The 21,843-nt window shown below is 46.1% G+C and overlaps 1 long non-coding RNA gene across 1 annotated transcript; it reads right to left on the bottom strand.

The window, feature by feature from the left end:
• Nucleotides 1-812: 812 nt before the first annotated feature.
• LOC310866374 lies at nt 813-1,590 on the bottom strand. The gene is made up of 4 exons (XR_014569916.1): nt 1,452-1,590; nt 1,251-1,381; nt 973-1,036; nt 813-884 (listed from the first exon to the last, which is right to left on the bottom strand). It is a non-coding gene; the product is annotated as an uncharacterized lncRNA (long non-coding RNA).
• Between the last annotated feature and the right edge of the window lie 20,253 nt (nt 1,591-21,843).

Raw genomic sequence — 21,843 nt, 5'->3', positions numbered from 1 at the left:
GAAAGGAATGAGACACCATCACACAAATCTCCAAACTTAAATGTATTGCAACGAATGCAGTCAAACAATGCAGCTAATTTCATTCATAATATTAATTCCACAGATGGCTCCTCGGCCGCCTCCAACGTAGCTGCTGTATCCGACCAGGAGGAGGAGGTTGGCGGGTCGGAGTCTGAGCCAGAAGCGGGGGAAGAGCGAGAGGAGGAGGAGGTGGATCCGGGGGAAGGACCGTCGGGGAGTGTGCCTACGACCGAGGCAGCGAGTCGTCTCAGGCGGGGACCCCGTCGAGCACTGTCCAGGGACGAGGATCTCCCGTTCCTGGACATGCAGCAGGCGGGGTTCAAAATGCTTGAGAACACCCTGGGACGGCTCGCTGCCTCACATGAGCGGGCCACCGAAGCGCTCGTGCGCAGCGCCAATGCCATGGAGCGCTGCGCTGTAACGTGGGAGTGGCTCGCTCATGCGGCATCGTTAAGGCACCCTCCTCCGACGGCCCAAGCCCCTCCACCTCCTCCCGCACCTCCAGCTCCCGCATCTGCACCACCACCAGCACCACCGGCACCGGAACCTCGCTCTTCCCCCAGCAGCAACACCAGAACGGCCCGTCGCCGTTATTCTCCGACTCCTGGTCCTTCCCGTGGCCGAGGTCCACGCCTGCGTGGGCCGAGGCGGAAAAAATGATTAATGTTGACCTCATGCACGAGCACCCTTTTCTTTTTTCATGTTTATATTATTTAAATTATTTATTTGTATACGTTTACAGCTAAAGCTGTCATTATTATTTGAAATAAATATTTCTAAATACAAGCTTACCCGTTTTCTGTGCGAGTGAAACTCAAGTTCAAATGTGTTCAAGGAAAGAACAGGTCATGGTTTAAGTTCAACTGTAGACAGGAAGACAAGGGAGACGTTAATAGTCTGGCAAAATGGAACAGCTTTCTGTGCATTTATTTTATTTCAGAATAAACACACCTCCGCATGTGAGTTGCAATTGCAAATCGAGAGAAGGGTCTCGGAGCTGTTTCCCGGCGAGGGCCTTGATTGTACGAAAAAAGTGTGCATGATTTCAGCAAATGTCCACAGTACTTCAAACTACAAAGTGTTTCCAAACTTAAATGTCACTCTTATTCCCGAAATCCAAATAAAGTCACCTTAAACAAGCTAATCACTTTTAATCTATTCCAAACAAATGTTGCCAAATATAAAAACGAAAAATTACAAAATTTGTGAATAAAAAGTGCAATAAAGACCTGAATGCTTGTTGAAGTTCCTCGATCAGCTCCTCTGCTCTGCAGGAATGAGTGTAAGCCTAAAGGGCCATATACGCACGGAATGCGTGCCAGTATGTGGAGGCTACATACTGTGAGCTGGCGTCTCCCGTCTGAAATAAATCAAAATTACGATAGGCTAAGAAAAATAATTATTAATAATAATTTTTGTAGTTTGCTTACCAGGCAACTAACGGTGAGCGCGTCGCACCAGATCATCTGCCACCTGGTCCCTCGCTGCCTTTGCGTTTGCCCGCTGCACTATATTCTCAACCCCATCATTTGGAGCTGGTACATGCAGCTCTGCTTGCTCTCTCCGGTAATGTTCCAACCACCTCTCCTCATCAAAGCCTTCTAGCACCAGTCTATGACGCAGGCATATGTTGTGCAACACACAGCATACGGCAAAGAAAGATGCTACTTTCTGAGGGGTGTATTGCAAGACCCCACCTGACCTGTCCAAGCAGCTGAATCGCTTTTTGAGCACGCCAAATGTTCGCTCGATTACCACACGTGCCCGTGAGTGTTTTCTATTAAAAGAAAACTCACGCACCGTTGTTGGCCCCTGATATGGCACCATCAGCCAGGTTTTTTGAGGATAACCATTGTCGCCTAACAACCACCCGTCAGATTGTAGGTATGACAGAGTTATCCATGATGTAGGTGTCATGGCTTGATCCAGGAAATTTTGCACATACACTTGTGATGTATTGAAATGCATCGCAAACTACCTGGACATTGATGGAATGGGTTCCCTTACGGTTCACATAGGCTACACTGTTCACATCCGGAGCCCGAATCTGGATGTGCGTGCAATCTATGGCACCCAGAACTCCAGGGAACCCATACTTGTCCAGGAATTCCTGTTTCACCCTATGTTGGCTTTCAGGTGTTGTGGGAAACGTGATGAACTCACGGGCGTGTCGGAGGAGGCTTTTAGTGACCGCATGTATAGCCAGACTTACGGAAGGTTGTGACATTCCTCCAAGTGAGCTGAGGTGACTTTGGAATGAACCACCAGCATAAAAATATAGTGCAACACTGACTTTAACAGCAACTGGCAAAGCAAAGGGACAGGTGACATCGGGCTCGATGTCGTTGCTGACCAAATGGCAAATGTTGGTTACTGCCTGACGGGAGAGGCGCAGCTCAGCTCTGCATTGCGTCTCTGTGAGATAATAACAATATAGGCCTATTTTTTTTTTAATTATATATATATATATATATATATATATATATATATATACATACACACACACGTGCGCACACACAGCCTTCATGAATTAAGTTGGATTATCAAATAACAAAGAAGAAAAAAGAAGAAGAAGGCTATGGCCTTATACCTGTCAATCCTAAGTAATTCCTTCGTTGTCTGTAGACTCTCTCAGAACGGCGGCGGCGTCTCTCATACTCTCTGCGGAGTATATACTCCATTGTTCTCTCTCAGGCTGGACATGTGAGAGTGGTGGTATTTATACTGTGACCGTGATTGACTGACGTCAGGACGTGGAGTAGCGTGTGTGTTCATGTGTTCCCAAACTTCCCATGCACGTGCATTTGTGTACCAACTGCGCGCTTGTGTGAAATCAAACATTGCTCTTTGCGTTTATGAGGTGGTCAGACCCACGTCTAATCGTTATGCGCTGAGTGTTTTCAGGTCAAGGGGCTTAATAGCAAATTGCGCAAAGCGAAAATAATTAACATATGGACACTCCCACAATGCTAAAATATTCAGGAACGCCGTATGCCATAATGTGTGTGCGTTCAACACGGGCCGAGTGCGTTCAACACGGGCCGATATGCCTTTCATAATACCATTGTGCGCAGAGCGAGGCCAATTTATGTATTACAAAGGAAATAGAGCATGCACCTCCACTCTAGCCCAGGTGCTAGACAAAAGGCAGTACAATAGAAAAAATAGAGTCTGCAACACTGGTATGAAAAACTCAGCTCCACTGGTTTATTTGATTCAACGTTTCGATCCCTTAGGATCTTCTTCAGGAAGAAGATCCTAAGGGATCGAAACGTTGAATCAAATAAACCAGTGGAGCTGAGTTTTTCATACCAGTGTTGCAGACTCTATTTTTTCAATTTATGTATTACCACATGGTAAAACGCACCTTCAAAATATAGGCCAGGGTATGGTGGGAGCACACCGTTCTTACCAGCCAGCAGCCAGAAGCAGACAAAAGAACAGGATAATCGCTATATATTATCACTGGTATGTTCATCTCATCTGTACAACTCTGTCAATAAATACAGTCAGACTGAGCTCTACGACTGGACATCCATCTGTCATGTTTCTGTGTGCACTGCTGCGTACGATCACTTCCACCACCTGTGAAGTAATGTGCAACAAAGTTTGAAGTGAAGGATTGCCATTACACTACATATAAGTCATTTGCACGTCACACTATGCACTTTATTCTGATGTTGTGTTTTTAAACTTCAATAAATGAACAAAACGCTGAAACGCATGCAGGATCTTGGAGAAGTGATTTCATTACAATTAAGCAGCGAGTCTGACAGGTAAACATTTCCCCCGCTTTAGCCTCTCGGCGACTAAATAAAATAAAATCGGCCCGATGGTCGCCATACACATACACTGCATACTATATTATTAATATAGGCACAGAAGGCTTGCATTGGTTTAGTTTACTTTTTGTGGCAACACTGAGTTTGAGAGCAAACAGCTCTCAGTCTGTGAGACTGAGGTCACAGTCATACCAGAGAGCTTTGCTGCGATTAAAACGAATCCTGCTGCGCATTGTCAGAAAGTGCGCTTCGTTTGGCAGGTGTGAAGGCTCATTCGAATCCTAATGCGGAGCAAATAACCGCATTTTACTCCGCCCAAAAACGTGGGTTTCGCTTTGCTTCGAATCGCACTTGACTACGATTCGGTGCAGGTGTGAATGCAATCCGCAGTAAATAAAGGAAATGAAGCAAACAATGTGGCGGGTGAGGAGCTGAACACAGTTGGAGACGGAGAAGGCATATTTTACGCAGCGTAAAGATGTCCCGTTACTGTGGATAGACGTGGTCGAATAAGGAGACTGAAGCCCTGATCGAAATGAGGACGTGTACATTAATCAATTGCTTAAGAAAACACATAAAAACACTGCAGTGTATTATAGCCTACATAATATTCTGTCTGTCTGTCTGTCTGTGCGTGCCGTAAACATGGAGTGCTGTCACTGTGTGGGACTGGGGAGTTATATCAGTGCGCTCATGCAGCGCTGTGCTGCATGCCCAAAAGAACATTGTGTGGCGGCTGCGTGCGTAGAGAGAGAGAGAGGGGGGGGTCCCAGACGGCACGACACATGCACGTTATGAGTGTAATTTTATCACCATGAATTTCACTGTGTAGGCTATAGTTTATGAATGGAACACATTGATAAAGGTCCCCCCTGCTGCGTTTCCAATTGCTGCGAATGACAGTGTGAAGGCAAACCGCAGCCAATTAAATATGCAAGAATCCCAATTTCGTCCATACGGATCTGAGTCTACCAAAGTATTAGGTGAGAATCTGACCTGAGTGTAGGACCCAAAACAGCTACAGGCTCATTTTAACAGCATTGCTGTTTTTAACACAAAGTAATGAAGGGCTGTTTGGACCGCTCACTGTCTGCACACATATACTGTACAGGACAGGACTTCCTTGCAAAGAGATTTTCTAAATATTAAATTGTGAAATAATATAAATTAAAAATAATATATAGCCTATTATGTGTCTGAGCCACGGCGGGAATTGGAAACGACAAAGATTTTATCCCCCCACATAGGAGAATAAAACTTTGCAGGAGAATGCTGGAAACACCAGGAGAACAGAGAGCTGCAGCAGGACATTAAAGAAGTGGCAAACAACAGAGAACACAAAGAACTGGGCTTATATAGACACGGGGATAACCAGACACAGGTGAACACAGCCGGCAATCAACACAGGGATTGGCTCTAGGGACAACCAGACACAGGTGGAGATAACTGATAATAATCACAGGGAGGCGAGACAACGTAGGTTACAGTAACTATAGGGCAGCCACCAGGAACCTGCTAGGAACAATACTACAAAATAAAAGGAACACACTCTTCCCACATTTGGTATCTTTTTCATGCAGCGTAAGGTGTTTACAGCTGCAATACAAAGAGAGACTCCCTAGATATGTGGACAAATATCAAAATAGTATTTTATTTGCAACGTATTAAAGTTATAAACACATCAGGCAGTGGTTTTTACACATCACCATACAGACAGGAATCAATCAGCCAATCTTCTGGATACTGTCCCAAAGCTACAGTACACTGATTACCATTTATTAAACTCTAGCCCACTTTTTATCATTATGACAAACAATTGTTGTCTTTCCAAACCATTGTTTGGAATCATGTTAAAGGACAACTTTAGTTATTTTCAACCAAAGTTCATGTTTTAGGTTGTTATTAGAGAAAGTAGATGGGTGTAATTTTTTTCCATTTGCTGCTTTCTTTCGTTTTAGGGATTTTAGCTGTTTTTGACAGGGGGGCGGGGCATTCGAGCATGGGGCTAAATATGTATTTTACAAAATGTTATAGCAATTTATTTTTTATTATTTACTATAGTCCTACTAGACCCCAGGAAATTACATCTGGCCACAAAAGATCACGGGATCTACTGAATGTGTCAAACTGACCTCAACTGACCATGCACCATGTTAACATGAAGGTCTCCATCTCTGCTAGCTTCTCCCTCAGCGTGTGAGCCTGAGGAGACCATGAGGAGCATTACAATATGCAATAGGTGCTGTTAGACGACCAATATGGTTTGGGTTAGTTAGTAGGTGCTGTTAGACGACCAATAAGGTTTGGGTTAGTTAGTAGGTGCTGTTAGACGACCAATAATGTTTGGGTTAGTTAGTAGGTGCTATTAGACGACCAATAAGGCGCAATTTGAGGCGCTTCCAATTCATGCCAGTCCACTTCCTCAAAAACAGTCTGGTTCCGGATGTTGCCTGTCTGTGTTTATTCATCTCCATGGCCCAAATATGGAGGAATGACGTCATAGTATTGACAGCAGTATTGTCTTTAGCTAATAGCTATCCTGCAATATGACATAATCATGGAATGACATCACAACCATATCATTGTTCTTTATAAATAACAGTCCGATGCACTAAACATCAGTTAGTGATTTGCAACAAGGGAACCTGATCTGCCTTCATCCTAACAAGTTAGTCTGTAAGTTAGTTGTCAACGCTCATTGACGGTGGAGCTGCTGTGTGAAATGTTTCACTGGACAATACATCTGGAAGGAGAACATAGGAAGGACCAGGCTGCTGTGGTGGTCGGACACGAGATCTACTGCTTTGGAGGAGACAGAAACCAGAGGAGACGAGATCACATTGAAGTACAAGTCTTCAACACAGCGTCTTTATGTTGGAGGAAGTTTACCCCAGGGACCTCTGGAACAGGAGAACCTCACCTTGAGGTTCCCTCCAGGCGCTGGGGTCACACAGCTGAGCTGATTGGAGACACTGTCTACCTCTGGGGAGGGTGGACTAACCCAGGTTACTGCAACGTGCTTTATGCCTTTGATGTCGACGCCCACACATGGTTCAAACCACAGGTTTCTGGGACCGTTCCAGAGGGGAGGGAGAACCACTCAGCCTGTGTCTTGGGGAAGGTCATATTTATCCATGGAGGATGGAACCAGACTGGACCCACTAATGACATCTACAAGCTGGACACCACCACAATGGTCTGGTCTTTAATTAACACCAGAGGAACTCCACCTCCTGATTCATACGGTCATTCTGCCACTATCATCGGTACAAAGATGTTTGTATTTGGGGGCTGGTGGGCCCAGTCCAACGACACCATCAGAGTGTTTGACACAGAGACCAACCTCTGTATGAACACACCTTCTACAAAGCTTCTACCAGAAGGACGCTCTGATCATTCAGCGTTTACCTACAATGGAGAGCTGTACATATTTGGTGGCCGTAATTATATCAATGACCATTACTTCAATGATCTGTGGAGATTCAACCCAGAGACATTCTCCTGGAAGAAGGTCGAGCCCAAGGGGAAACGCCCACATGTGATGACGAATATGTGCTGTTGCAAGCTGGGAGATCGGGTCATCCTCTTTGGAGCAGACAACAGACCAGGTGACCTGTATGTCTTAGACTTCAGTCATAGCCTCAAGACATTATGCAAGCTAGCAGTTATTCAGTACGGTCTGGAGCAGTCTGAACTCCCACACAACATCAGGTGGGAACTGGCAGACATGACTAGCAACAGCAGCTGAGAAAATAAACATACCGGTAGTCCTGAAACTACACAAAAACAGTGAGCAAACTCGAATAAATAAAATAACCTAATAATTTGACAGAGATGTGTCCAGTTCAGCTCCTGTCTCACCTGCTTTGTTAAATTGGGATGATTAACTATATGAGAGCTGCTGCTAGAGAGTGCATATACTTTCCTTACTGTGACTTTAACGGGACCGTACCTATGTTCCCTCAGCTCTATGTTCCCTCAGCCTACGACAACCTACCTCCTCCCTCACCCTAACCCTAACCTCCCCCGGGGCAGACACCTAAACCTAACCGCAACCCTCTCCCGACCCGCAGCGCACCCCCGGGGCAGACACCTAAACCTAACCGCAACCCTCTCCCGACCCGCAGCGCACCTCGGGGCTGAGGGAACTTAGGGCTGAGGGAACATAGGTATGACCCCACTTTAACAACATGCCCTTTTTAGAAAATGTTTGCTAAAGTAATTCAAAATTGCACAATTTATTGCAATGGTGTGCTCTCAATTCCAATTTTTTCCTGTGGCCCATAACTGTCACACTTGGTATAACATTGTATTTTGAGACAACACATAGTCATTTTAATTTTATCATTTTTCCTAGGAGATAATTGAAGTATTTGAGATCACAGAGCCCATGGTCCCAGCAAATGCTGCAAATGTGGAGTGATCTTTAACACATTTTCACCTGAGATTAAAAAAAAAATGTTTTACATCCTGACAGTTTTCTGAAAAAGCTATGTTTCTATGTCAGTGGTTCTGAAATTGTTCAAAAATAGCTAAAGCATAGCATAATGCTAACACCAAAAGGGGTTCCCAACCCAAATTGGGTTAATGTTTTTTTTGTTTAAATGTATCATTTTATAAAAATGAAAAATATTGAATAGCTGATCGACAAGCTCATAATGCGTAGCATCGCGATGCATTGCGAGCTTGTAGATCTGCTATTTTTACATTCTTACATCCTTTTTTACAATAATTTGATATTGTATATTTGTGATTTTAAGCCGTGCAGCAGGATGGTTTGTATTGCAAGTATACTTCATTGTTGGCATTTGATAGTTACTTTTAGGATTTAGGATATTGGTCTCCTTTTGATAGGAGAAATCAGTTGAATCTTGTATCCAATCACATGTATTTTTTATCTTTACAGCCTTAGTCATCCAGGACTTCAGGGAGTTCCTCGTAGGAACAAGGGCTACTACCGCAAAAGGAAGAGAGAGCGCCGTACAGCAGGCGAACCACGCCGCCACCCTCCTTAAGGCGATGGGGTGTGTGGGGGCATCCCACCTGAAGGGCCTCCTCCACTTTGCTAAGTTGAAAGAGTAGGTGGAGTCTACAGTACAGAGTTGCTAATAAAGACTGAGTCCTGATGCGTTCTTTTAACTCATATATCTTCTTTTCACAGGTGGCTAATGAGCAAGAGGGGAAAAATGGCCCCGAACATGGTCAAGTCCTACCTCCTGGACCTTTCCAAGTCCATTGACCACCCTGAGCACTCGGGCTTCAGGCCCCAGTCCAAGCTGTCCACAAGTGACCTGAAGCAAATCCCATATCGGATCAACGGATATCAGAAGGTCATGCAGAAGGTCAAAAAACACTGCTACGAAACTCTCAAGCCAAAAACGAGTGAGTTTGTGGAATTGGCCTGCGAGAAAACGTGCCAAGCGGCTGGCTGGGGACAAGGCAGGCAGCAAACAACATTGGCCTGTCGTTTGAAAAACAGCTTGCCCTAGACCCAATGGAGGGATGCACCCCCCTACAGGGCATCCTGCAACATCTCGGCAAGGAGGACATGGGCCGTCCAACCCTAATGAAAAACCGGCTGAGCGACCTGTCGAGGGTCAGCATCGTGGCCGAAGACCAAGACTTCATGTTGACCATGCTCGACAAGGCCGTCGGCATGGTCAACATGATGTCTGGTCTGAGGGTGACCCTCACTAGATTTGGGCAGAAGTTGCCGACTCCCGTCCTCCTCACGGACATGGTGCACGAGGCCCTTCTAAAAGACGTAGAAGCGGTCTCTGTGCATGCAGCAGTGTCCGTGGTGGATCGACGGGAGTCGGTTGACCTGTTGTGGTCTAGGTTTGGGCTCCAGAGAGTAATTGGCCGTACCCGTGGCAGGGTGTTTACCATCTCACCCTGCACGAGGCGGCCAATTTCCAGAGCCCCCTAGACCACAAACCTGCCCAAATCGACAGGAAACTCAGCCGGGTTTTCCGGGCGTCTGATGCTGGTGGGACGCTGAACTTTGTTCAGCTCTATGTCGATGGGCCCCACCAGCATCAGACGCCTTTCTTCAAGCACCCCGTCTCCGGGGTGATTGTTACCTGTATGCTTCAAAAAAAAGAGACAAACCTGGCGATGCAGAGGCGGGCGATCCAATATATCGCCCACTGGAAGGATCTAGTCTCCAAACTAACGGTCCAGATGGCGGCAAGGCTGGAGGGGGTTCTCTGGCTGGAGAAGGGAAAAATCCCCAAAGGCCTTGTCGCCTCTGACCTCATTAACATGGAGGCATTGAAGACCCTCCTCGCCACGGAACCCATGCTGGTTCCGTTTGAGAACCGTGGCGGGGAGGGTATCATGTCTGTCTGCCAGACAGTGGGGGATTCCTTCTGGAAACCCTGGAGACCCGCATGCAGGCTAACGGGTTCCTGGGGGGATTCGACGCGACCTGGCAGGCCTACCAGTATGAACCCTGGAGGAGCTGTTCCACGGGCAGCCCAGGTGCCCCCACTACAATGTCTACAGCGTCGCCCTGGGCTGTTCGTCGGTCCATTGGAACAGTTCATCCAGGTCGAGGGGGTTCCTATCGCTGGTGCCCTGGAACAGCGAGTGCACACAACTCCCCGCCGCCCCACGACAACTGGATGAGCAGCTTCTTCAGCATGGTGTTAGTTCGGAGGCTCTGGTTGCTTGTTGACAGCACCAGAGCCAACGACTACATCTTGGGGAGGGAGCTGATCATGGTCCTGCTAAAGGACCTGTATGATAAGGTGGACGTTGACATGACTCCTTTGTGACATTACATGTGTTAAATAAGGTTCTGCAATAACTTCATATATAGTATAGATATTTAGTTAGTCCTATTGAAATAAACCATATAGTTAAGTGTGCCACTGGGCCACATGAGCTACATGCAATGTGCCCCTCCTACTCACAGGAACATCCCGTGAGTATAACGATTTGATTGGTTCCCGTAAAAGCGGAGGTGGCCTGTAGCTCTTTCCGGAGGAGGGTCTCGAAGTTAATATAATGTAATGTTTTGAGACCAGTTGTATTATTGTGTTCAGATAGATTGGCGACGATGTGACTCTTGACTGAGGGCACGGGCACCTTCAGCCCGTGCCTGCCTGCTGCCCTTAGAGTATGCTGCTGCCTCGTGTACTGAATGAATCCTGTCAATAAACCTGATCGGATTCGTAAGACTGTAACCTGTTGCCTGCCTCCGTTTCTTCCCTCTCACTCGCCGTTACGAGACAAGGGTCACTTGACACAAAATATACATCAGATGGCGCCCCGACGTTGGAGGGTTGTTGGTGGAGATTTTTTCTACGCTACGCGAGACGAACCTGCGGCTGGTTTTGTGGGTGACGGTGTGGTCGCGGTGATGGGGTGAGTGATGTGAGTTGGGGGAGGAGAAGGGCAGAGTATGTCCGCTCAGTATAGACAATGTGCGTTTAACTTACCATTGTTTTATTTTGACTGTAATCACCGGGCGACCAAGACCTCGTCCTTATCCTTTTTTTTAAATACATTTTTTACGACAATTAAGTACATCTTTAACTTTATAAATGTTCCCTCGTCAAGTGAGGGTTCGTTTATAAGGCATACCTGGCTAATAATGCAGAAGATATGGTTTTTACTATATACAAATTACCTTCTGCTTCTATTTGGAAGCGTGTATTGTGTCTATCTCATATTGTTGACATGACCAAGTGCTGTTTTTGGGGAGGTGATTCTAGGCCTATTTCCGTACATGAACTGCAGAATTATGTATGGGCCTGTGTGTGTGTGTCTGATATATGATCACATATATGATCAAATATGCACTTGTATGTTGATGGTTGATGTTGGATTGAGATCTCTTGTTTTTTTTCTGTGGTTCGTTATGGGACAAGGGAGACGTTAATAGTCTGGCAAAATGGAACAGCTTTCTGTGCATTTATTTTATTTCAGAATAAACACACCTCCGCATGTGAGTTGCAATTGCAAATCGAGAGAAGGGTCTCGGAGCTGTTTCCCGGCGAGGGCCTTGATTGTACGAAAAAAGTGTGCACGTCACTCCTCCATATTTGGGCATGGAGATGAATAAACACAGACAGGCAACATCCGGAACCGGACTGTTTGTGAGGAAGTGGACTGGCATGAATAGGAAGCGCCTCAAAACCACTCCACACCTAATCAAAACAAAGAATGCAGCTGCTCTGTTCTCCCAGCAAACTGGGTGGCTAGGCTAGCTAGTTTCTTGGGGACATTTGTGGTCGTAGTGACTACATCTGTCATTAAAAAAGATATATATTTTTTCAGCCATTTTATTAGTTTTAAGGGTAAAAATTGCAATATTACACTCGAGGGTGTGGTTTAAGCTACGTTATCCAGAACCGTAGCTATGTTATCCAGAACCATAGCCAAAATGTGTTAATATGAATATGATATGAATATTGCAGCCTAATATGCTGTAAAACGTTATCTTTCTTTATCTATATGGTCCGGTCCGGTACGGGCTGTGGTTGGTCTGAGAAATGCCCTCTCTTGAGTCTTGCAAGATCAAATGAATGATTCATAATTTTCTTAATAGCCAAATTTTTGTGTAATGTTTTAGTTTACGTGGCACAGAGTCTCGGCAGAACTCACACAGAAATTGTATTGTTATTTTTTTATTTGAATCTTAAACCCACTTATTGCTAGATTTAATAACATCTTATTGTGCATTGGGCCAGATATGCAGCCTAATATGCTGTAAAACGTTATCTTTCTTTATCTATATGGTCCGGTCCGGTACGGGCTGTGGTTGGTCTGAGAAATGCCCTCTCTTGAGTCTTGCAAGATCAAATGAATGATTCATAATTTTCTTAATAGCCTAATTTTTGTGTAATGTTTTAGTTTACGTGGCACAGAGTCTCGGCAGAACTCACACAGAAATTGTATTGTTATTTTTTTATTTGAATCTTAAACCCACTTATTGCTAGATTTAATAACATCTTATTGTGCATTGGGCCAGATCTGACGACTTTTTGAATGACAATAGAATAATGTGCGATATGACCACAATGTCACGAAATATCTCATTTTAAAGCTGCACGTCTCTAGTTTACACCGAAAAATAATTAATGTTCCTAGCATGTTCCATCGTTTACTTATAAGCATTTTAGTACACCTTGGTTTGACTTATCACTGAAACCAAGGTCTACTAAAAAGCTTTGACTTATCACTGAAACCAAGGTCTACTAAAAAGCTTATAAGTAAACGATGGAACAAGCTATAATCATAATTATTTTTTCATTGTAAAGTAGTGACTTGGAGCTATAAAATGAGACATTTCGTGACATTGTGGTCATATCTCACATTTTTTGATTGCCATTCAAAAAGTCGCCAAATCTGGCCAATGCTGGCCAATGCCCCATTTCTTAATTCGTCATTTTAATGCAATAAGAGGGATCAGCGATCTAAATAAAATACATGACGTTTTACTTTCAATTTCAAATTAATACCCAGAAGTGCCACCAGATGGCAGGAACGTTCCATTATTCTGATTTTGGCGAAAGTGTTAAATCTGGCTAAATCACTTCCTGTCAAACGGATGTAAACAAAGGAGGCTAATTTGACCCCTAGCACATAGCTTGGCTGTCCGGATTGCTAAGCTAACATTAGCTTTTTCATAATTTAGTCAAATTAAGCTTAAAAACGGCCAGGAACATCCCAAAATATCAATTTTTTTGCCGCGGATCACATAGAGACGGCGCGCGTGCACGATAGTGCACGATCGCGCGGGTTTCGGCCGGTTTTTGGTAGATTACATAAAAATAAAAATAAAATCAAAAAATTCCATTATTTTGTTATAATAATACGTACTGACAGGGCAGTACGTCTACTACGTCAATAACGCCATTGGCCACGAGGGATTTGTTGATTTAACACGCAAATAACGTCATTGGCCACTAGGGGGTTAATTTAAAATATTTGATTATTCTTTTTATTTTTTACATTCGGATATTCATTGGAATATGGAATATTCATTGGCAGCACTACTCTTCTGCTCTCACCACACGTGCACGTAATACGTGGCTACGCAGCGAGCTAAACATAGCTTCTGTTAATACGTATGTGGCTACGCAGCGAGCTAAACATAGATTATGTTAATACGTATGTGGCTACGCAGCGAGCCAAACATAGCTTCTGTTAATACGTATGTGGCTACGCAGCGAGCTAAACATAGCTTATGTTAATACGTATGTGGCTATGCAGCGAGCTAAACATAGCTTCTGTTAATACGTATGTGGCTACGGAGCGAGCTAAACATAGCTTCTGTTAATATGTATGTGGCTACGCAGCGAGCTAAACATAGCTTCTGTTAGTACGTATGTGGCTACGCAGCGAGCTAAACATAGCTTATGTTAATACGTATGTGGCTACGCAGCGAGCCAAACATAGCTTCTGTTAATACGTATGTGGCTACGCAGCAAGCTAAACATAGCTTCTGTTAATACGTATGTGGCTATGCAGCGAGCTAAACATAGCTTCTGTTAATACGTATGTGGCTACGGAGCGAGCTAAACATAGCTTCTGTTAATACGTATGTGGCTACGCAGCGAGCTAAACATAGCTTCTGTTAATACGTATGTGGCTACGCAGCGAGCTAAACATAGCTTCTGTTAATACGTATGTGGCTACGCAGCGAGCTAAACATAGCTTCTGTTAATACTTATGTGGCTACGCAGCGAGCTAAACATAGCTTCAGTTAATACATATGTGGCTACGCAGCGAGCTAAACATAGCTTCTGTTAATACGTAGCCTATGTGGCTACGCAGCGAGCTAAACATAGCTTCTGTTAACAAAGCAGCCGAGACAGGAGCTGAACTGGACACATCTCTGTCAAATTATTAGGTTATTTTAATTATTCGAGTTTGCTCACTGTTTTTGTTCAATTTAAGTTTTTGTTTAGAGGACTATGTTTATTTGCTCAGCTACTGTTGCTAGTCATGGCTGCCAGTTCCCACCTGATGTTGTGTGTGAGTTCAGACTGCTCCAGACCGTACTGAATAACTGCTAGCTTACATAATGTCTTGAGGCTAGGACTGAGGTCTAAGACATACAGGTCACCTGGTCTGTTGTGTGCTCCAAAGAGGATGACCCGATCTCCCAGCATGCAACAGCACATATTCTTCATCCTATGTGGGCGTTTCCCCTTGGGCTCAACCTTCTTCCAGGATAAGGTCTCTGGGTTGAATTTCCACAGATAATTGACGGCTGGGTTACCGTTGAAGCCAACAAATATGTACAGCTCTCCATTGTAGGTAAAGGCTGAATGATCATAGCGTCCTTCTGGAAGAGGATGTGTAGAAGGTGTGTTCATCCAGTGGTTTGTCTGTGTGTCAAAGACTCTGATGGTGTCGTGGTGCACCGACCTCCAGCCCCCAAATACAAACATCTTTGTCCCGATGATGGTAGCAGAGTGACGTGATGAATCAGGAGGTGGAGTTTCTCTGGTGTTGATTAAAGACCAGACCATTGAGGTGGTGTCCAACTTGTATATGACATTAGTGGGTCCAGTCCCGGTCCTCCATCCTCCATGGATAAATATGACCTTCCCAAACACACAGGCTGAGTGGTTCTCCCTCCCCTCTGGAACGGTCCCAGAAACCTGTGGTTTGAACCATGTGTGGGCGTCGACATCAAAGGCATAAAGCACGTTGCAGTAACCTGGGTTAGTCCACCCTCCCCAGAGGTAGACAGTATATTCGCTCAGTACAGCTGTGTGGCCCTCACGCCTGGAGGGAACCTCAAGGTGAGGTTCTCCTGTTCCAGGGGTCACTGGGGTCAACTTCCTCCAACATAAAGACGCTGTGTTGAAGACGTGTACTTCAATGTGATCTCGTCTCCTCTGGTTTACGTCTACTCCAAAGCAGTAGATCTCGTGTCCGACCACCACAGCAGTCTGGTCCTTCCTATGTTCTCCTTCCAGATGTATCGTCCAGTGAAACATTTCACACAGCAGCTCCACCGTCAATGAGCGTTGACAACTAACTTACAGATCTAACTTGTTAGGATGAAGGCAGCTCAGGTTTCCTTGTTGCAAATCACTAACTGATGTTTAGTGCATCGCACTGTTATTTATAAAGAACAATGATATGGTTGTGATGTCATTCCATGATTACGTCATATTGCAGGATAGCTATTAGCTAAAGACAATACTGCTGTCAATACTATGACGTCATTCCTCCATATTTGGGCATGGAGATGAATAAACACAGACAGGCAACATCCGGAACCGGACTGTTTGTGAGGAAGTGGGACTGGCATGAATAGGAAGCGCCTCAAAACCACTCCACACCTAATCAAAACAAAGAATGCAGCTGCTCTGTTCTCCTAGCAAACTGGGTGGCTAGGCTAGCTAGTTTCTTGGGACATTTGTGGTCGTAGTGACTACATCTGTCATTAAAAAAATATATTTTTTCAGCCATTTTATTAGTTTTAAGGGTAACTGCTGTTTAATTGCAATATTACACTCGAGGGTGTGGTTTAACGTGATTATTGCCACTTCAGAATTCAATGAATCGGAATTCGACTACGTCTCGTTCCTGACCTCATCACTGTCGTGGCAATAATCACATTAAACCCTCTCGTGTAATATTCCTTAAATAAAACCTGGATTTTGCAAATGCAAAAAACAAAATAATTAATACAAAAAAACATAATAGTAATAATAATAATAACCCGACATTAACAAATTAACTGCTTCTGGCGTAACGTTCCGTCAGAACGTTGGCGTTGCTTCTGTTCCGAGAGATATTCAGTTCCTTCAGTTCCATCTCTCTTTTTATTTTTCTCCAACAGGATTATGAATGCCGTAAAATGTAATGATCTCTCTCTCTCTCACTCTGTGTTTGTCTTATGTTTCACTCGCACTTTACAGCGTGAAGCTGCTTTGTAAAACGATTAACTTCTATTTATTTATTCAACATGAATTGTAACGTTTTGCATTCTTCTTATTTATTGGTCCCCCTCATATGATGTCTGTACTTTTGTATATTGTTCTACTGTCTGATTATGTGTTCTCTATCGTATCAGAGACTATCTCTCCACCCAACATATTTCATATGTATGGGGAATGCCCCCACCTCACTTGTGACGTGGATATCTCTTTAAGACACACCAGTTGTACTGGCACGCACGGGTATATAAGGCCCAGGTGTGCGTGATTACACTGCTTTTTTGATCTCCACCGAGCAGTCCAAGACGTGGTCTCCTCAATGGAAGTTCAGAGCAAGTTATCAACAATAACTGCATTTTTTAGACTTTTTGAAAAGCAACTACTCACGAGTTCTGGCAGCCGGATTAATCCACTGCTGGAGGCAGGTTAGAGAGCTGGCGTGGATCGCTCCTCTCTGGATTGCTGTCACACAGCTCGTTTGTAGGTATAGCAAACAAAAACACGGTAACCAGCCAAAACACCGTTACAGGCGTATTGCTGACATAGTGTTAGTTTACGCGTCCTGTGGTGTAGCCTGTCTGTCGACCTGTGGGCAGGGACACAGACAGGACCATTGGCTCCGTAATCCTGTAAAGCAGCGGAATAATCGCACTATACGTTTGTATCACTGGCTTGGTGTCAGTTAACGCATCCGTGATGCATATTTCGTGGGCTGGAGTGGACCTGCGTTTGGCGCAGCGAAACATCAGCCCCGCTATAGGCTTATCATTTAACACAGCACATATACACTGTATAGTATACAGGCGTATTGTCGCTGGGGCGGCTTCGCGCCTTTGGTGCTGTGTTTTTTTGCTTCGCCTCGTGAGAGAGAGAGCTTCCTGGGGTGTATTGCGGCTAAAGCCGTTCACACACCCTGGTGTAGACTGCGTGGTAGAACCCGTACGGACGGGGGAAGCCACGGAGCAAGCTTATCCTCCGAACCGTGGGTCCTGTCAGTCATAGACAGGACGAGCTAATTCCACAACAAACAAAGTTTGGTCTCCAGAGTGGAACCCCGTGTGTGACATTACGGTGATATATCGTAGGGTAAATTGTTGCCTGGAACGTCGAGCGGAGACTCTCATAAATCCCTGTTCTAGTGGACCAAACAGTGGAAATTGGCATACGTATATACACTATATAATGCAAAACGTTTGGAGCAGAGTGTTTGTCTCCAACTCAAACACTAGAAACTCAACTGGCTGTTGTTTAGTTATTTTTCTATTTGGAAAGATCCCCATTAGCTGATGCCATGGCAGTCAGCTAGTCTTTTGGGGTCCACATGAAACATGTTACCAAGAGAAAAAAACAAAACAAAACAACAACACATGAATATCAATATGTGACTGAGACAGCAGTGTAAATTGCACATAGGGTAATTGTAGGGTACCACTTCTCAAGCACATTACTATACTCCTCGTTTTTTGAGCATGTTTAAGCAGTTAAATTTGTATATATTTAATATAACATTAAAATAATAGTGTATATAGGTATTGAATTAAATGGAAACAGCAGGGGTTTCTCTGGGGCTGCGTGGGGCACATAGGATGGCCATGACCAGTGGGTGACCTGTGGGTTCCCTGGTCATGCTGATAGCAGCTCATGAAGATCCTGACTCCTGTATGATTTTCTTCCTCTTGCCAGTTGAGGCTAGGGGCTATGAATGAAAGAATCCGACGGCCATATAACACACTATACAGGGGTATTGCTGGCGGGGCGCCAGTTCACGCTCCTGTGGTGTAGCCTGTCTGTCGATCTGAGTGCAGTGACACAGACAGGACCAGTGGCCCGGTAATCCTTAAAGGCAGTGGAATAAAATGCACTATACGGGTGTATTATTGGCATGGCGTCAATTCACGCATCCATGCTGCATATTCTGTGGGCTGGAGTGGACCTGCGAGTGCGCAGTGAATATAGTTGTGTATATTCGTACGTCTCTAAATGTTTTGATGAATTGAAGATGGTGGGCCCTATTGTAAACAAGTGTAATGCTTGATGGTGTCGTCCACTCTCTGTTAACAGTAATTGTATTGAGTTGTACTTGAAATGTACTGTAATTCTGCAAACTGTTAGTAAATCAATCAATCAAAACAACAGCCCGGCCAGGCTATAGCATTAAAACGCACTTGAGTGTATTGCAGCTAAAGCCGTTCACGCACTCCGGTGTAGACTGCGTGGTAGAACCCGTGCGACGGGGGACGCCACGGAGCAAGCTCATCCTCCGAACCGTGGGTCCTGTCATAGACAGGATGAGCGTATGGCTGCCGTGGCAGCCAGCTTCCACGTTCAGGTGTAGTAGCGCACTATACGGCGTGCAGTTGACGTGACCGTGGTGTAGTTCCGTCTGTGGAACTTGGTTCAGTTACGCAGACAGGACGTGCTGAGTCTGCCAGGAGCAAGCCCTGAAATCACAGCCATTTGCACACTACTGTATATACGGCGTATTGCTGACAGTGTCAGCTCACGCGTCCGTGATGTAGTTTCGCCAATTTCGGCAACTCGAGTGTGCCGCGGCTGTCGGGCGGAATACTCTGTACGGTGTATCACGGCAAGGCCGTTCACGCACCTATAGGTGTAAACTTGCATGGTATAATCCAGTTACTGGTTAGAAACCACAAAGTAAGCTCCTTCTCATCCCGAGAATGCACTATGGCTATCTAGGCGCAGCTAGCTAACACAGGGCTATTCTGTCACTGCTTCAGCACCGGCTTATATACGGCGCTTATGTGACCAAGGGCCCGGACCTTATTGAGGAGCTGCAGCGACCGGCTTTCAGGCTCCCCAGGCAGCGGCAGCGGGCAATGCTATTGATGCCCTTTGGTGAGGCGCCGTCTGTGGCAGCCCCAGGCCAAGCTGCGATAGGAGGACAAGCTCCCCCACGCTGCCTATTGAGCCGTCGGCCATGTTTGGCCAAAAAGGCCAGTGCTTTGCTACAGTATCCCAAGGAGGCTGTGGAGGTGCACAGGAGGTGCAGGAATGCTCCGGCAAGGCCATGAGTAGCCTGCCTCGGTCACCCCTCAGGCTGTGCAACCCCAGTCAGGTTTGGCAGTTCCAGGGACCTACAGGCCAACCGGCAGGGTATGGCTAAAATGTGCTCGGCGGGCTAAGCCCATCCCTCAGTCCTGACAGTTAAGGCCCCAGACCCCACCCACTGTCTCTCGGGACAGCGGTTGTCCTGGAAGACAATTCAGGTGGACCCCTGGGTGGGTTCCACTATGTCTTCGGGAGGGTGGGGTGCTGCTTACAGCACTCCTGGCAAGGAAGGGCTGAGGGTCTTATAGGCCATCCTCCAAGGCGACTGGCTTGCCATGCTCGACCGGGGATGTTTATTCTCAGATCCCGGGTCTGACGCACTGACCGGCTTGTCTTAGATGACAGAACCTTCGAGTCCCGTGTCCTCCCATTCGGCATATGTCTAGCCCCCCGATTGGACATAGTCCTTGGCGGGAGGGCCTTTGCACTAAATTGGATAACTGAATGGTGTGTGCTCGCTCAGAGGTGCAGTGCCACAACAACGTGGCCAGGCACCTGCAGCACTTTGGGTACCTAGGCCGGGACCTCAACAAGAGGCCTTGCACGCGTCAACTCTCACAGTCCGCAGCGCTCCTCGGCATGTGTTAGAGGGCAAAGCAGGGACTCTGCCCCTTGCTCTAGTGAGTCGGGCCACCCTCAGGTTGTGCCTCCACCCCTTAGGGCTGAGGGCAATCATGGTGCACTTTGTGCCTCCGGCTCTTCTGAACATGCGGCCAGTGCATTATCTGTCATTCACAGTCATGCACTACGTGGGCGTATCGTTGACAGAGTCAGTTTACATGTTCCACGTTGTTCCAGCGAATTCACACTGCTGTTCACACAGCAGAATGTGACGAGACTGTCAGGGGTGAGCAGAACCACCATAAGGTTGTATTACGGCATGGCCGTTTAAACACCTGGGTGTAATTCTGTGTGTTGGAGACCGGTTGAGCTCCCTCCTCATCCAGAGGTAATCGTGTGGCTAGGCCAGGGATCTGGCAACATGGCGGGCCGCTGTCCCACACAAGGGCGACACAATAGTCACCCAGTTGGTCCTCATACCGTTCATCCCTCACACAATAGGCCAGCAGTCCCTCCTCGGGGAGTGGTACTGTCTGCCTTACGGCATGAGCCAATTAAGCCCGTGGAGACTTGGGCTGCAATGGCTTCTCACAGGACAGCATTCTTGCTGTTGGCACTGCAGTGTCAGCCACAAGAATGTCTCTGTCAGTGAGGGGTGCTGCCGCTTCCTACATGGCAATGCTTAGGTGTCGCCATCAATCCCTGCATTTTGCCCTACGGCCTGATCGGAGTGTGAGCCAGTCAGTCTATTGATTTTCACCCTTCCCACCCTCCTAAGCAGGGTGGTGAAGCAGGGTAAATGGCAGATAGTCTCCAAGACTGGACTTCACTCATTGGCTTGTGAAACAATCCAGCAGGCATATAGGTGGGCAGGCAGGCCAGCCCCAACGGGAACATGTGCACATTCCACACAGGGCCTCGCTGCCGCATGGGCTTACGGTGAGGTGCCCTCAAATCTGAGATCGGTGGGACAGCCTCTTGATTGACGCTGTCAGCATTTATCAGGTTCTACCATTATGTGGTATCAGTGTGGTAGCCAGCACACTTCTCACTGGGTGTGTGCTTAGCTCCGCAGCATAAACGCGATGGGAACTATGCACAAAGACGAAGGCCATCCACTTTTTACTTGTAAAACTGTGATGTGACATAAGGATCATTCCGGTTCGGAGAACAGGGCTTCAACAGTCAGCTGACCGAGTGTTCGGCAGGCTGACTTGAGCGGGAGCGCAGGCCCTGCAGACTGCAGTAACCTCGTTACAAAGAAAAGAAGAGCATTTCCTGAAGGGTGCCCTGAGGCCCAGAGGAGCTCAGGTTAGGGACCCAATCAGGCCCATCTGGGGTTAGCTCTGGAGGCTCTACGACCTTTAGTCAGTGAGCGTGACATGCTCAAGACAGCAGTCTTGTCGGCGTCACATCTGCAAGGAGAATGGGGGAGTTGCGGGCTCTGTCATTCCATAATGACCTCTGCAGGCCTATGCCGGATGATAGTATAGTCT

Source organism: Protomyctophum parallelum (genome assembly GCF_964188405.1).
Source record: "Protomyctophum parallelum genome assembly, chromosome: 11".
NCBI lineage: Eukaryota > Metazoa > Chordata > Actinopteri > Myctophiformes > Myctophidae > Protomyctophum > Protomyctophum parallelum.
This window is presented reverse-complemented; position numbering and strand designations above follow the sequence as displayed.